At 41.2% G+C, this 18305-nt stretch overlaps 1 long non-coding RNA gene across 1 annotated transcript; it reads left to right on the top strand.

Moving 5' to 3' along the window:
* Positions 1 to 771: 771 nt before the first annotated feature.
* On the top strand, positions 772 to 18053 carry LOC137335008 (uncharacterized). Its single transcript, XR_010966299.1, has 3 exons — positions 772 to 888; positions 16215 to 16385; positions 16935 to 18053. It is a non-coding gene; the product is annotated as an uncharacterized lncRNA (long non-coding RNA).
* Positions 18054 to 18305: the final 252 nt, after the last annotated feature.

An 18305-nucleotide genomic window follows, 5' to 3' on the forward strand; every position in this document is an offset into this window, starting at 1 on the left:
ATTCTCAGACATTGGTTTAGTTAACCTTCAACTTGCAAAATTGCTTAACCTTAGAATAGTTCTGGGTAAGCATTAACCGGATACTATTTAAACATATTTTATATATTTATCATCTCTGTTGTCAATAAATTCACGTATTAGTTTCGTCTTGAGACATACATTTTGATTAAAAATATAATAAAAGCCCTTTAACAGCAAAATACTGAGTAAGACCTGGCCACGAACTGGAAAGTTGCAAAAATACACACATCCTGCCAACGTAATGGCTGCGTGTCCTATAAGAGATTTCCTGGGATAATTACCCAGTGTTATAAATGACAAATCACTCAAATATACAAGCTGTGTTTTTTTCTGTAGAGGGACAGTGGGGGAAAGTGTCTGCTGGTGTAATATTTAGAGATGGAAATCTCAAGCAATGAGACCAGCAAATACGATCTAAATTCCACAGAGCAAAACCACCAAGAAATTGTACCAATCAGACATTTAGCACGCTTCTAGGTTCAATTCTAACACAGTAAATGGTAGAGTTTAAATTGCCTGGTGCAGGAGGTGGAATTGCGATTTGAACAAAAAAAATAGCATTTTGACAACGTCTTTCGGAAAGCTGAACAAGAAGAGCCCGTGGTGTAAATTAGGTTTCCAGGTCTTAAGACCCAGGTTTTCAGACGATGATTCTGCGGCGTTAGGACAGCGGAAGGACTCGGCCAGCCAGTTACAGCGCCGCCAATACGAGGGGCGGGATATTTGCTCGGGTTTCCTGTGTGCAATCGTCGCTCCCTGAAAGGATCCTTTTGATCTGCTAGCTCGAGATTCCTGACAAACCGCAGCCCAGGCAGGTCTAGGGGGATGCAGGTTGGCGAGGTGGACCGTGAAGGGGAGCCAAACCAGGTAAGTGAAAGCAGCACCTTACCCCAAACCAAAGGGCTTTAACGCAAGACAGAGGGTGATCCAATGTCTCAATGGTTCTTATTAAAAGCTAAATCGATTCTTACCCTCCATTAGACCTGCCAAGAGTGTTTGTTCCACTCATCGTGCAGGTAGATCTGAGTGACAGGTTGAGAAGCCCTTATTTTTGCAGCGACTAAACTCATCTGCTGATATAAGTAGCGCTTACATTATGTGGCGGTCAATGCATTTTGCTCGGTGCACATCACACGATGCTTCCTACTTTTTCTTGAGGACTTAACGATCTATAAAGTCAGATATTTAGCAACAATTGTTGACCAGAATCGGTCCGGTCGCTATTTGTAGCGAAACGGTGAACACGTCCAGCCAAAATCTACAAATGCCAGGGACTACCCGATACCAATCACGTGCAATGTACATACATCATTTATTGGTGAAAACAACTGCTCATTTTCAGAATTCACAACTTTGTACTTTTGATGTTAGTTTGCACTTTTCACTCAAACCCTTATCTTCCCCTTCACTTTTTGGGTACATTTTAATCTGGATATAAAGGGGACTGCAAGAGAGTCCAAATACAGACAAGTTTTAAGAAATCCAAACTATTTATCTCTCTATGGATAGATATAGATGTGGAGCCTCAGTTGTATTCTGAGCATGCTCCTGTATAATATAAATATCCACTAAGAAAAAAGTAGGACGCATCATAAAATCATAGAAAGTTACCGCCCATCGTGTCCGTGCCAGCCAAAAAAAAAGAGCTATCCAGCTTAACCTCACTTTCCAGCACCTGTAGGTTAGGGCACTTCAAGTGCACAACCAAGTACTTTTAAAATGAGTTGAGGGTTTCTGCCTTTACCACCCTTTCAGGCAGTGAGTCTCAGAATCCCACCACCCTCTGGGTGAAAAATTTCTCCTCAGTTCCCCTCTAATCCTTCTATCAATCACTTTAAAATCTATGCTCCCTGGGCACTGACCCCTCTGCTAAGGGAAATAGGTCCTCCCTATCCACTCTATCTAGTCCTGTCATAATTTTATGTACCTCAATTAAATCTCCCCTCAGCCTCCTTTGTTCCAAAGAAAACAACCCCAGCCTATCCAATCTTTTCTCATAGCTAAAATTCTCCAGCCCTGGCAACATCCTCGTAAATCTCCTCTGTACCCTCTCTAGTGCAATCACATCTTTCCTGTAATGTGGTGACCAGAATTGTATACCGTACTCAAGCTGTGGCCTAACCAATGTTTTATACAGTTCTAACATAACCGCCCTGCTCTTATATTCCATGCCTCGGATTATAAAGGAAAGTATCCTGTAAGCCTTTTTAACCACCTTATCTACCTGTCCTGCTACCTTCAGGGATCTGTGGACTTGCACTCCAAGGTCCCTTTGTTCCTCTACACCTCTCAGTATCCTCCCATTTATTGTGTACTCCCTTGCCTTGTTTGCCCTCCCCAAATGCATTACCTCACACTTCTCTGGATTGAATTACATTTGCCACTTTTCTGCCCACCTGACCAGTCCTTTGATATCTTCCTATAGTCTACAGCTTTTCTCCTCACTATCAACCACACGGCAAATTTTTGTATCATCTGCAAACTTCTTGATCAAGCCCCCCACTTTCAACTCCAAATCATTAATATATACCACAAAAAGCAAGGGACCTGGTACTGAGCCTTGCAGAACCCCACTGGAAACAGCCTTCCAGTCGCAAAAACCATTACCCTTTGCTTCCTGCCACTGAGCCAATTTTGAATCCAACTAGCCACTTTCCCTTGGATCCCATGGGCTTTTACTTTTTTAATCAGCCTGCCATGTGGGACCTTGTCAAAAGCCTTGCTAAAATCCATGTACACTACATCAAATGTGTTACCCTCTTCGACCCTCCATGTTACCTGCTCAAAAAATTTGATCAAGTTAGTCAGACACCACCTTCCCTTAACAAATCCACGCTGACTGTCCTTGATTAACCCATGCCTTTCTAAATGACGATTTATGCTGTCCCTCAGAATCGATTCCAATAATTTGCCCAACACCGAGGTTAGACTGACTGGCCTGTAATTACTCGGTCTATCTCTTTCTCCCTTTTTAAACAACAGTACAACATTAACTGTCCTCCAATCCTCCGGCACCATGCCTGTAGCCAGGGAGGATCGGAAAATAATGGTCAGAGTCTCTGCTCCTCTTAACAGCCTGGGATACATTTCATCCAGGCTTGGTGATTTATCTACTTTCAAAGATGCTAAACCCCTTAATACTTCCTTTCTTACTATATTTATCCCATCCAATAATTCACACTCCTCCTCCTTAACTACAATCTTTGCATCGTCCCTCTCTTTTGTGAAGATAGACGCAAAGTATTCATTAAGAACCATACCCACATCTTTTGCCTCCACACACAGGTTACCTTTTTGGTCTCTCATAGGCCCTACTCTTTCCTTAGTTATCCTCTTGCAATTTATGTATTTATAAAACATTTTTGGGTTTTCCTTAATTTTACTTGCCAGTATATTTTATGCCCTTTCTTTGCTTTCCTAATTTCCTTTTAAATTTTACCCCTGCACTTTCTAGGCTTTGTGCACTATTGAGCTCTTGGTGTCTGACATAAGCTTCCCTTTTTTGCGTTATATTACCCTGTATGCTTCTTGTCATCCAGAGGGCTCTAGATTTGGCAGTCCCACCCTTTTCTTTGTGGAAACATGTTTACACTGAACCCCTTGAATCTCACCCTTGAATGCCTCCCACTGCTCAAACACTACCTTCAAGTAGCTGTTTCCAGTCCACTTTTGCTAAATCACTTCTCAGCTTAGTAAAATTGGCCTTTCCCCAATTTAGAACTTTTACTATTGTTCTATCTTTGTCCTTTTCCATAACTATGCTAAATCTAACTGGATTATGATCACTGCCACCAAAATGCTCTCCCACTGCTACTCCTTCCACCTGCCCAGCTTCATTCCCTAAAACTAAATCCAGAACTGCTCCCCCCCCCCCCCCCCAAACCCCTTGTTGGGCTTGTTATGTACTGGATAAAACAGTTCTCCTGAATGCAATTTAAGAATTCTGCATCCTCCATACCTTTTGCACTGATTGTATCCCAGTTAATATTAGGGTAGTTGAAATCCCCTAGTATTACTGCCCTATTGTTTTTGTGCTTCTCAGAAATTTGCCTACATATTTGTTCTTCTATCTCCCTCTGACTGTTTGGGGGTCTATAGTACGTTCCCAGCAGTGTGACTGCCCCTTTTTTGTTATTTAACTCAACCCATATGACCTCATTTGATGATCCTTCTAACATATCATCCCTCCTCACAGGCGTAATTGTTTCTTTAACCAATATTGCCACCCCTCCTCCTCCTCCTCCTCCTCCTCCCCCTCTCTATCTCGACTGAAAACCCTGTAATGGGTGCATCGTGTGATATGCACTCAGCAAAATGCATTAACCACACTGAGCAAAATGTTTATTTGTATTTTAAACATCCTAAAATACAAATAACACAATCTATACATTATATACTAAAGGGAACTGAAATCCTGGTTAGGTGTTGCTATGGTGAAGGACATTGAGTAAGGAGATACCTCAGAAGTCCTTCTGTCTGTGGAATCCCATTGATACTAACAATAAGGTAATTATGGCTGTAAATATTTGAAAAGAAAGAAAAACACATCGTTCAGGGTTTTTTTTGCCGAGTCGGCAAGTTTGCAGAGCTGAATTGTGATGATTCCGACCTGGTCACAGCCGAAGAGATCAGTCTCGGCGGTGCTGTGACAATGGAACGGAGGGAGGGCAAAGCAACGGCTGAACGAACAGATGGGCTTTGCTTTAAGACTTTAATTGCAGCCCTTTGACTATCAAGTTCAACGGATGATGTGAAGCTCCGATTTGGGTTCACCTGAGCAATATCAGCTCAGTTTAAACAGCTGAAAGATGGGGGAGGGGAGAATCCGATTCGTACTCTGGTCCCACAACATTCAATTAACCAGCGCTTCTTCTGCTGGTATAAAATGTAGAGACACTTTTTGTTCCAAAAATAATGCCCCTCTCTTAAATAACGTGCGATTGTAAATTAAATGAGATTAAATTACTTTAAGCAAGATCTCACATTACTACTGGATCGGAGAAAAAACTAAAATAAACCAAAAATCACAATTTATGATAATAAAAACCATTCATCGATCAAAACACTGAAACGCGTGATATGAGTGAAATCAGTCTTCACATTCACATCGCATTGCCAGCGGGCACCGAGGGACTATCATAAACCGCGTGTTGCTGAGGATGAAAGCAACAGGCAGTGAGAGCTCCTGTGTGGGTGGAGTTAACTGAAGTGGGTATATTGTGCCATTGCCGTAAATCTCTATGTTCCGTCAAGGATAAAAGATTATTTTACAACCCCAGAGGAGCAGTCTGTTCCCAGAGTATGTCTATGATACTGGGTTATTGTGATTGTGTGTGTGTTTAGGAGCACAATATTGGGGCTATTTCCGTGCGCGCCCTTTGACGTGGCAGAAAGTCAAAAAGAAACTAATTCAGCAATCGTCTTGTTTCTTAGTCGTACACAAGCGTAAAAAAGAGGAAATAATGTTAAAATTTTGATACTTTCTCCAAAGATTTTTTTTCTAGATGCAACGTCGACAATTATAGAAAACTATTTTTTAATCCCTTTTGAAAATCTAATACTTTCTTTGCATTTGTAAAATCGAGTTTAGTAACACGGATCTACATCATCTGAGCTTCTTAAATTTCAATGGTGAGGATCAGTTTAGCGAAAAGATGAATTCTGGATGAGATTAAATGTAGTCACTATTGTAAAGACTGTATTAGGAACAATAGAAGTCCAAATATATTTGACAGTAGGTGAATAATTAATAAAGATTTTACATTGCATGGTGCATAGTTCCGGATTATTTGTCAAGTGGCGACCTGTATCAAGTGTGAAATATATATTGAAAATAATTTGGGCAGAATGCCTGCAGAATAAACGGTCCTAATTTATGGACATTTCCTCCTTCTCATTATCAGATCAGGGAGTTAATCGGTTTGAGAGTCCCCTTCATCCCCCTCCTCTCCCTGATGTTGCTCACTTGTTTTCACCTTATATGAAATACATTTTCTAAGATTCGAGCCAAAATCGGGATCTCGACTCCGCCATTCTCCAAATAAAAGATTTGATTTTCGTCCCGACAAAGCCGATTAGACTGATATAAATAGCACACAGCCGGTTAAGCTTTAATTTCTTAAAAAAAAATAAAACGTATAATTCCTTTAGTTCTCGAAGACGAGATGAACTGGAAAGCATAATCATTCCCCAGCCTTCTGCTTTAAAAAGTCCTTAATCCTCATCAGGGTTCAATGCTAAACCAGCCTTTCTGTAGCTCGGGTGTTTATCAGTGTTGTCCTTGCCATGGTAATGGCAACATTTAGCCGCCATTGCAAACTGCAAAGAAACGTGACTTTTCTTAGTTTGCATCAAAATAACCGAACGGTAGAAATTGCTTCTTTACTCTACGACCTACAAAGGCAACCGTCCGCTCAACCATTCACCCACCCCTGGAACCACACACGTCCGTGTTCCCCAGCGGCTGTGTGTACACTTTTACATAATGCAACTGCCAGTGGACTCATTCTTTAATGACTTTTCACCGATACACTCATTCTTTCATTAAATTAGATTGAGTATTGTCATCCAGGAGATTGGAGAATCACACAACACTGAGGCATAAAAATGAAGAGATTCACATTTGTTGCTTTGCACATGAACCTGTTAAGGAACCTTTATTCATTCCGAATAATTAGGACAAGTTAAGCATATTTATAGAAAATCTCCCTCAATTAATTGTGAGCCGCTTTTAGTTTTTTGTATAAAGATTCTATATTTTTAGTATATAGTTTCAGACTTTGAGTGCAGCGTGCCCTTTCTAACCCCCCACCGAATGAGGCAAGGTATACACAAGATATGTGTTTCGGGGGTCAGGTACTTCGAATTGTTCGTCCTGCAGTATATTCCAAACAAAAACCGCTGGGAATTGAATACCGGTTCATAATCTTGAAGGAAATGTCCCTGTTATTTTTCTTACAGCTGTACGCGCGCCCCATCCACTTGTTCGTCATTTTCAAATCAACTTCAATCACTGCGGAGTGCAAAATAACTTCTGATAACTTTTAAATGAAGCTTCTGGTGGGGGAAATTATGCCAGAAACTTAAAATAATAAAGGGCAGGACTATCTTTAAATAAACGAGAGAGTTTGGAAATAAGGATTATTGGATCATCAGTACAGTTAAAACGTCTCAAATTCGTGCAGTTCCTCAGTTCTGTATTTTGCAGCTGCATAAGCTCTATTTAAATTTTTGTTCCACGTTTCAACATAGATTTGCAAATAGGTAAGGAACCAGACAATACAATTTCCACCTCACTTTTCAACGCAGCAAAGGTATTTCATGCATTGAAACCAACACTGTAACTTTGGATGATGCTGCATCATTTAAAAATAGTTTATTTCGGTCAACATATATTTCTGGCATACATGGAAACACTTCCCATCCTTGAGACTCCAAACCAAACGACTAAGAAATCTACATAAGTAGAGCTCCTGTTTGCCTGATAAGGAGTGCACACTCTGTCCTTGTAGGTGTGCATTTCACTAAACTAAGCCCAGTGAGATTAAGATATAGGTTGGTAAGAGCCCTAGCTTAGGTGAGCCCCAAGTGTGTGAAGGGGATGCAGCTGGTGTTTAATTGTCTAAAACCAGCGCAGAGCACTTGTACCCTTCTCACTACTTGTCCATCTGGGATCACTCTACCCATTAGCTTTCAGGATTACTTGGAGCTGGGAGAGAAGAATCCCAGCTCCCAGTGACAGGTCCACCCCTCCAGGTTGTATCAAAGAGCCAGATTGGCTAGTCAATCACCAGCACTACCCTGGAGTACTGGACACCTGCTGGCTCAGGTATTGAGTTACCAAGTCTGTCACAGAGAATTGATTTGGTTCCAATATCTCATTGACAGGTGTGCCATCTTTGAGCCAACTCAACTCCAGAGAGACCATGCTTACCTTGTACCAAAGGAGGACAGCCACTAGTTGGACATTAGACAATTGACAAATACAGTTATGAGTCCTTACTAGGTCGATATCAAAAAGCAAGAACTTGCATTTATATAACGCCTTTCATGACCTCAGGAGGTCCCAAAGCAATTTACAGCCAATTAAATACTTTTGAAGTGTAGACACTGTTGTAGTGTAAGAAACGCGGCAGCCAATTTGCAGACTGCAAGGTCCCACAAAACAATGTGATAATGACCAGATAATCTGTTTTAGTGGTGTCAGTTAAATTTCTCCTTGGTGACACAATGAGCAGCACAACTCCCAATACAGTTTGAGGGTGCATTTTACCATCCACCTGACACACCACATCCATGTGTTGCACAGTGTTCAGTTCCATTCACAACACCTCAGAAAATGAAGCAGTCCATGCCCGCATGCAGCAAGACCTGGACAACATTCAGGCTTGGGCCGATAAGTGGCAAGTAACATTCGTGCCAGACAAGTGCCAGGCAATGACCATCTCCAACAAGAGAGAGTCTAACCACCTCCTTTTGACATTCAATGGCATTACCATCGCTGAATCCCCCACCATCAACATCCTGGGGGTCACCATTGACAAAAAACTTAACTGGACCAGCCACATAAATACTGTGGCTACAAGAGCAGGTCAGAGGTATTCTGCGGCGAGTGACTCACCTCCTGATTCCCCAAAGCCATTCCACCATCTACAAGGCACAAGTCAAGAGTGTGATGGAATACTCTCCACTTGCCTGGATGAGTGCAGCTCCAACAACACTCAAGAAGCTCGACACCATCCAAGTCAAAGCAGCCCGCTTGATTGGCACCCCATCCACCACCCTAAACATTCACTCCCTTCATCACTGGTGCACTGTGGCTGCAGTGTGTACCATCTACAGGATGCACCACAGCAACTCCCCAAGGCTTCTTTGACAGCACCTCCCAAACCCACGACCTCTACCACCTAGAAGGACAAGGGCAGCAGGCACATGGGAACAACACCACCTGCACGTCCCCCCTCTAAGTCACACACCATCCCGACTTGGAAATATATCGCCGTTCCTTCATTGTCACTGGGTCAAAATCCTGGAACTCCCTACTTAACAGCACTGTGGGAGAACCTTCACCACAGACTGCAGCGGTTCAAGAAGGCGGCTCACCACCATCTTCTTAAGGGCAATTAGGGATGGGCAATAAATGCTGGCCTCGCCAACGACGCCCACATCCCATGAACGAATAAAAAAAAGTGCACACACCACACACCATCAAATAGTGGTTCTACTAGTTAGATGGGCAGAGCTTCAGCAGGAGCTATTTCCTTCTCTGCAAGTCAATCAAGGAAAGCACTGAACCTTAGATTTGAGTGCATGCTCACATATGCGGCCTCCAGGTAAGGCCTTTCTGCAGCCTCAGAATTTCTTCATCACTAATATAACGTATATTTGAATTCAGCATGATGGAAGAACCTACATAGGAAAGCTTTAAATGTTCCACACAGTTTGATATGTTCTACACATTCAAATCCAGTTTTGTGTACCAGGCTTACTTATCAGCAGCTATTTAATTCAGGTCCTCATGTAAGGGACTTTGGCAAAGAGTTATTCCTGTGGTGAGACTGACCTTCCCTTCAGGGTAATGAGTCAGTATAGGCTGGAGCCCATTCCTACCTGCAAATGTTTCCCACTTTTGTTACAAGTCCACTCAGCTTTCTCTTGGATCTGAAGAAGCTTTTCCATTGTGTCCTAGGAATTGCAAACCACGATGGAGAAATATTTGGACACACATGTTAAAGCACCACAAGCTTCACCTGTATTGGGACTTTGCTGTCATTGAAAGGACATGAGAAAGACATATTGCCCTTTGACCTATTCACAGCTGTGTCCTAAAGAATCTTGTCCAAGCCAAAGGTGGCATCCACACAAGCCACCCATCCCACACTCCAGGTACTGATATGAATTAAAATTGGGATAGAAAACCTTTGTATCTTCTAATCAATCTCTTCATGGTCCCCGTATGGGCCTTGCAGAACCACACTCAAACATGGAACACCTATCACTACTTAGAGAAAATATCTAGAGTTCTATTTGCATTATGGACACATCAAATGAACATAATGGCACATAAACTCCTGGACTTATGCAATATAATTATATAATTGAAACCTTCAATTAAGCTTTCCTTATACAGTACACCATATTTTAAAACATTTAGAAATACATTAAATCAAGGAAACCTAAAAGACACATGGTACAATATTGAGTTTAAAAAATATCAAAAATTTGGGCTGTTCCTCAATTCTGTACTGCCAGAAACAAGTAGAACAAAAATCAAATTCGCAATTGTCAAAATAATTTCTGCATTCATTCAGCCAAGAATGTTTCTTCAATTGCTTTCTAAAGAGCTTTTGAAATAACCTTAAATTGCAAATAAGCAACCTTCAGTTCTCTTTAAGTATTAATGCCGTAACGTCAAGGCCATTACATTTGACTATTGGTCAATGAACTAACCTCAGTGAAGAAAGGGCAAGTACGAACAGTAGCCAGTTTACCTGCTCTAACTATTGCCCAAACGAGCTCTTCTTCTGACAGTAGTTTAGCAAGTGAATTTGCTGGCAGATAAAGAAATTCACTGAAGACTTTTCCTTTATGTGCAGATTTTCTCGGGTATCAACTGTTGGTTGTTTTAGTTTCTTGATTGTAGTTATGTCTTCATCAGCAATGTTTCCTAGTTTTGATAATACTGTATTATTTGAGAGTTGTTATGCTACAAGTGTTGGCTTGAGACTGGGATCTGCTGATAGATCCATCATCTCATGTCACTCTGGTCTCAGAAAATTGATAAAGAAATTGATAAAAGAAAGACTAGCTGTACTTAAAGTGGATAAGTCACCCGGTCTGGATGGGATGCATCCTAGGTTGCTGAGGGAAGTAAGGGTGGAAATTGCGGAGGTACTGACCATAATCTTTCAAACATCGATAGTTATGGGGGTGGTGCCAGAGGATTGGAGAATTGCAAATGTTACACCCTTGTTCAAAAAAGGGTGTAAGGATAAACCCAGCAACAATAGGCCAGTCAGTTTAACCTCAGTGGTGGGGGAACTTTTAGAAACGATAATCTGGGACAGAATTAACTGTCACTTGGACGAGCGTGGATTGATTAGGGAAAGCCAGGACGGATTTGTTAAAGGCAAATTGTGCTTAACTAACCTGATAGAGTTTTTTGATGAGGTAACGGGGAGCGGTGTGGGGGGGGGGGTAGTATGGGAGGGGGGGGGGGGGTAGTTGAGGGCAATGCAGTTGATGTGATGTATATGGACTTTCAAAAGGCATTTGATAACGTGTCACATGATAGGCTTATCATCAAGATTGCGGCCAATAGAATAAAGGGGGCAGTAGCAACATGGATACAGAATTGGCTAAGTGACAGGAAACAGAGAGTAGTGGTGAACGGTTGTTTTTTGGACTGGAGGGAGGTGTACTGTGGTGTTCCCCAGGGGTACTGGGACCACTGCTTTTCTTGATATATATTAATGACTTGGACTTGTTTGTACTGGGCACAATTTCAAAATTTGCAGATGAAACAAAACTTGGAAGGGTAGTAAACAGTGAGGAGGATATAGACAGGCTAGTGAAATGGGCGGACATGTGGCAGATGAAATTTAATGCAGAAAAATGCGAAGTGATATATTTAGGTTGAAAGAATGAGGAGATGCAATATAAACTAGAGGGCACAAGTCTAAAAGGGGTACAGGAACAGAGCGATCTGGGGGTATTTGTGCACAAATCGTTGAAGGTGGCAGGGCAGGTTGAGAAAGCGGTTAAAAAAGCATACGGGATCCTTGGCTTTATAAATTGAGGCATAGAGTACAAAAGTAAGGAAGACATGATGAACCTTTATAAAACACTGGTTCGGTCACAACTGTTATATTGTGTCCAGTTCTGGGCACCGCACTTTAGGAAAGATGTGAATGCCTTAGAGAGGGTGCAGAAGAGATTTACTAGAATGATTCCAGGGATGAGGGACTTTAGTTACGTGGATAGACTGGAGAAACTGGAGTTGTTCTCCTTGGAACAGAGAAGGCTGCGAGGAGATTTGATAGAGGTATTCAAAATCATGCAGGGTCTAGACAGAGTAGATAGAGAGAAACTGTTCCCATTGGTAGAAGGATCAAGAATCAGAGGACATAGATTTATGGTGATTGGTAAAAGAACCAAAGGTGACATGAGGAAAAACTGCTAGCACAGCAAGTGGTTAGGATCTGGAATACACTGCCCGAGGGGGTGGTGGAGGCTGATTCAATCATGGCCTTCAAAAGGGAACTGGATAAGTACTTGAAAGGAAAAAAATTGCAGGGCTATGGGGAAAGGGCGAGGTAGTGGATTGCTCTTGCATAGAGCTGGTGCGGACTCGATGGGCCGAATGGCCTCCTTCCATGCTGTAACCTTTCTATGATCCTATGGTTCTAATGGAGGAGAGGGATGGAATTCCCCAGTTGTGGCAGATATTGGAGATTTCACTGTAAATACAATTAAACCAGCATGAATTCATCACTGGTGTCATGTGTGAGATCTCCTTGAGGAAATAATCTCATATAGCTTCAGCTTTGCACTAATTGTTGTAAGACTTTAAAACTAACTTGCCAACTCTAAAATTAAACTTTAAAAATTGCCCAGGTGATATCCTGTACTGGCTTTAAGTGTCAAATGTTACAAAGGAGATGGCACCTGTCCTCTTTGTTTCTCTTATTAAAAAAGCTAACCAACCAGTGAATTTACATATCAATTGCATCAGGCATGTAGAGAGCTCTGCTTCACCTTGACTTGAGAGTAGTGACAGTGGAATGGTCAGGCTTGCTGTGTTTTCTAAATCAAATTGCTACGAAAGCAGTTAGCACAGTGTATGCACCAACATAGGAACTTTTATTTACAATTAAGTACACGGTAAATTAAAGCTTCTGATTCAATCTCAAAGTTTAAGTAATATTCACAAACCATTAAAGCGTAACTCTTGATAACTGAGTGCCTCAATTGCACCACAGTTTTCTAACATGCTCTCAGAATTCATCATTGTGTTTGCCATGTTTTTCAGAAATGGATTATCTTGGGAAGCATTTAAAAATGGAATAAAAAAAGATAATGTGGGGCGTTTAAAACAAAATAACATTGTGCATAGAACTACTCAACTCCGTGTGAACCGAGGCAGAGTTAATCACCAGAAGACCTACACCATGCACAATGCCATAGTGTAAAGTGATGGTATTACTACATGATCTGGTCACCCAACCAGTGCTGGTACAACAGATAATGGGGGTTATGCAATGGAGATCAGAAAGAAGATATATAGTGAATGTGTGTGTAGATGGAAGTTTCCCATTCATATTATCACTGATGGAGGAGGGTTATTTAAAAACAAGGAGACTATTATGGAGAAAAAAAGTGACATTCTTTGGGGCACCTGTAATGCCGCTGAAAAAAATGACTTGTTTTAGTGATTAACACAACTCTCTCTCTCACACATGCACATTCACACAAACCAAACGTATGTGTGCAAGGATGGGGTTGTCCCATACATATTAAGTGGTGAACAAGATGTTCTTCTTTAGCCTGCTGAATATTTGGATGCTCCTATTCGATTGTATTGTGTTTTTTTTTTACCATTATAAATATCCCGAGTCATGTTACACTACCATACCATTGTGCACAATGATGTCATCATTATTGCATCAATCCAACTCCTCCAAGTGACATGCTAGGAAAATGTTCAGTTACTGTGCCAATGTGAATTCCATCAAAAACTAAAAGCATCCTCAGAAAAGAGCTATAGTGTTGCTGGAGTGTTATCTGCATTCACATACACTTAAAATAATAGAATTGAAAAGGGAAATGCATGGGGCGGGGGGGCGTGTGTCTTGGTTGCTGGATGTCCCAGGTCGCTGGTACAATTTTTAAAATATATTCGTTCTTGAGCCGTGGGCATCACTAGCAAGATTGGCATTTATTGCCCATCCTTAATTGCCCTGAGAAGGTGGTGGTGAGCCAACTGAATGGCTTTCTAGGTCACTTCAGAGGGAAGTTAAGAGTCAACCACATTAGTGTGGGATTGTAGTCACATACACACCAAACCAGGTAAGGGTAGCAGGTTTCCTTCCCTGAAAAGCATTTTTACAGCTTCATGATCACTCTTACTGATAGCAGCTTTTTATTTTGAATTTTTTAAAATTGATTTCGAATTCTCAAACTCCAGTGGGATTTGAACTTGCATTCCCTGGATTATTAACCCAGGCCTACTGGATTACTAGCCCAGTAACATAACCATGACAATATCGTACCCTAGGATAGATTTAGAAATATGGGTAAGTGTCTGAACCATTAGCTACAGACCAAAAGTTTTCAAGCTGCATTAGGATATAGTGGCTGCTGGTGTGAAAGCCTCATTAATGGGAATTTATCTTTCTTACTTCATATTATTTGGATCTCTTCTTACTCTTCTTTGTGTGGCTCTATTGAGTCATTTTATACCCCCCTGTGATTACAGTGTGAATGAGATTTACCATGTGTTCATCTGCACCAAATTCTCAGTTTGGGGAAGATGCACAGAATCCAGGTGGGATTGTTTTACAATAAATTCAAGCTGACAAACACATTCTGTAGATGTTGCCATTCTACAAACGCAGTATTATTATTGTTTCTCTTGGTCAAAGAGAAAAATCTGAATATTATATTCCCTGCTCACCTGTAATAATTAAAAACACCTAACTGTTTGACGTTAATTGCATATTTATTTTCCACTTCTAATTTCCCTTTTTGGGTAGGCAGCAAATTTAGAATTGCACAAACCCCTGTCTCCGCCACTTCAATTTTTACATTAAAATGGTCCACTCTGGCTCATTTTAAACAGATTTATATTTCATAGTTGATACATTTAATCTAAAAAAAATCAAAAAATAAGTAACTTTGGGTTTATCCATAGTCAACAGATCAACTTGGCACACTTCCACCGCATCCCATAATGCTACTTCGACAATCATTCTCCTTTTCTCAGCCAACCTAGTTCACAGATATGCTTTGTCTCCAGCAACATACTCCACCAGTCACACAGGTGACTCCCTTTCTAACTCCCCAGTTCACAGAGGTCCTCAGCTGCTTCACCCCCTCCAGTTCAGAGATATTTTCCCCTCCAATTCCCCCAATTCACGGAGGCATTTCGCTGCCCTTCACAGAAGCACTTTACTTCTCCAACCCTCCCTACTTGATGATCTTCTCCACCCCGACTCCTGACTTTGCCTTGCTCCAGGAGTGCACTCTGTGCTGAATGTGAGAATTTCTGATCTATGGCGAGACCAGGAAATTTATTTTTTAGCCCACAGCACTGAAAGGCTGAAGCCAGGACTTTGGTGAGAAGATCATCAAGGAATAACAGTGACTTCCAGATCTCTTGGGGCAGCAGAACAGCTGTTGGAACACCACCTTGTCAATTTTCCATTCATAGGAGATAAAAACAAATGTGCAGGTTTGCATGTAGTGCCTACACATGGATACCCCCTGATAAGCACTCATAAAATGGTAATGCAATACAGCTCTGTCATTCAGTGTTGATGTAGTGATCTTGAGGACAGGGTTTATTAAACTAAAGAACTCAAGATAGCTAGCTGGTTTCACTCTATTTGCCCATGAACAGTAGTCCACAGACTGCTTTAACACTGACTTTTTAGGTTGCATTTCACTGTAACTATCCATCTAAGACCTGCAGCTTTTACTTGCAATGGGTAGCACCTCATGTATATTGTTTAGTTGCAAATCTAACTCTTGCCTACAGGAGAGAGCTGTACATTTGTAAAGCCATTAAATTTGAAGTGTCCTGAAAACACAGGCAGAAGTACCCCTCCTGTTTAAAATGGGACAGTATAACTGCACTCTAGAAACATCAGACATATCACTCATTGGATGATCAATGAACTTTATCATTACAATTTTTTACAATTGCAAAATGGGCCAGTCAGCCCCAGTGATGCGTTTATTTTGCTGTGGAAACAGGATCCATCAAGAAATAGATCAATATCTGCAATAACATGGACATAATTTTAATAAGACAATTGTTTATGTTTGACTAGCTGTATATTATTTCATTAATTTGGATCAGAGTCTGTATGACATATTTAGAAAGAGGTTACTATCATTTTAATAATACTGTATTATAATTACTTTTTGTGAGTATCTTAACTGTTGAATTTATTTTCATTTGCTACCCACAGTTAGGCACAGCCTTGAACTACAAGCAACTGAATTAAGTGGTGTGATGCAGCCAATCAGCAGATGTTATCCAATGTTCAGTCTGTATTTGAACAAGACAAAACCTCGCCAGTGGATATCTTTATGGATGCACCCATGACATACTCATGTTGTTGCACAATAGTCCTATGAGTGTGAGTGCATGGAGATGATCAAATTATTTCAAGGCAACGGGTCTTTTAGAAGTTAGTTTTGTGGAACCAGAATGGGCAGAGTTTGAATGTGGAATTGACCTAGTTATGTCAGGTCAATAGACCATCATAAACAGCAGATAAATTCTTTCGACATCTTACCGATGACTGGAAAGAAACCTGTTTATTGAGCTTTCAATATCCAATCATGAGGGAACTGGCCATGGAATATGTAAGAGATAGTTGGACAAGCAACTCAGCAACAGGCAGATGAATTTCAGGAGCATAGATGCCAGTGTCCAGTTCAGTAACGTTTAGGACTCAATATATAAAACTAGATGGGGTGTGAATGTGGACTCAGTCAGAACAGTAGAGTCTAATTCTATAATATTTCCGTCCCAGGGAAGGGGCCGATTGTGAACGTGGAATATTCAGTGGCTTGGTGGTAGTTAATTCAGCAACGTTAGGGGGGCCAGAGTGGAACTAGAATTGATTAATTTATCTGCAACAATAATCAAGTACTGTTATTTAAAAATTGACTTGTTCTTACAGATGGCCGAGTGTGTAGATGTATGCACGATGTGACTGAACCATAGAAATCAAGGAGCGTGATTCTTTATCCTTGGAGAGTGTGGATTTAGGCTGCAGTTATATTGCAGCTATCAGTCTCAGACCAGTATTTGATGTGTGAACGTGAAGTCAGCCACAGATCATAAAATCATACAGCACAGAAGGAGGCCATTCAGCCCACCATGCCTGTGCCAGCTCTTTGAAAGAGCTATCCTATTAGTCCCACTTCACTGCTCTTTCCCCATAGCTCTGCAAGTTTTTCCTTTTCAAGTATTTATCCAATTCCCTTTTGAAAGTTACTGTTGAATCTGCTTCCACCACCTTTTCAGGCAGTGAATTCCAGATCGTAACAACCAGCTCTGTGCATGCCTGTTTGGACACCAGAAAAACAACATAAGGAGTGTGCAGGAAGTTAAATGCACTGGTCTGGAGTTATACTGTGAACTCAAATCAGTGTGACACAACCACCTGCAAAGGGTCTCTCTGCACGCAGGAGTCAGTATGGCAAGAAGTAGGTGGGACCAGTTCTCCTCGACTGGCCTAGTGAGCAAACACTCCAAATTGTGGATGGATACATTACTGTGCAATGCGCTCAGCAGAAACAAAACAAGCGGACCAGCACAATAGCAAGTCCAATATTCAATTCAGGTTCAATGCAGCGTCTTTCCGCTGCTCTAGATTTACTATCTATCACAGTTTATTGAGACTATTCTGGTATTTCTATCATATTGCCCTGGGTCTTTAGTCACCGAAAAGCCCCCTCCCCCCATTCAATTTAAGACTGTAACTCAATGAAACAACGATCACATACATATCCCTTTCCCCTGAAACACGCTTCAAGCTTCCAGTAAACCATTCCAGTAGTGTTGAGTCAATCTGCTGCAATGTTACAGACTGTATGTTACTTCTGTACAAACAACAATGTGCAGTGAAACTGTGATGAGTGTGGAGAGACTACTGCTCCAGTGAAAGAAAAGCTGGTGTGGAGGTGGTGTTAATTGTTGGCGGTGCTAAATTGCAGCAGTAATTCAGTCACTGCTCTGTGCTTTTGAATAAAATTGTGTGTGCAGATCGATAATTAAATTCACAATTAAAATGCGAGTATCCGTGTTCTGCAGCATAATTTCAAGGTTAAGCTTCGAGGAGAGTATTGTTAACATGAAATGGTAGCTGATTGTTCTGTAATAGTGATCATGAGCCAGTGTCGCAGAGAGAGAGAGCAGCGTTGTCCGCAATCCAGCCCGTTAGTTCCAGTTGAACACATGTTCTGAGCAGATTGTGTTAGCATGCAGCAGGATTACACTTACCAGCATTTATCATTGAATATCATTCCCACAAATGTACACGCTTGTA

Source organism: Heptranchias perlo, chromosome 18 (genome assembly GCF_035084215.1).
Source record: "Heptranchias perlo isolate sHepPer1 chromosome 18, sHepPer1.hap1, whole genome shotgun sequence".
In the NCBI taxonomy this organism is placed as follows: domain Eukaryota; kingdom Metazoa; phylum Chordata; class Chondrichthyes; order Hexanchiformes; family Hexanchidae; genus Heptranchias; species Heptranchias perlo.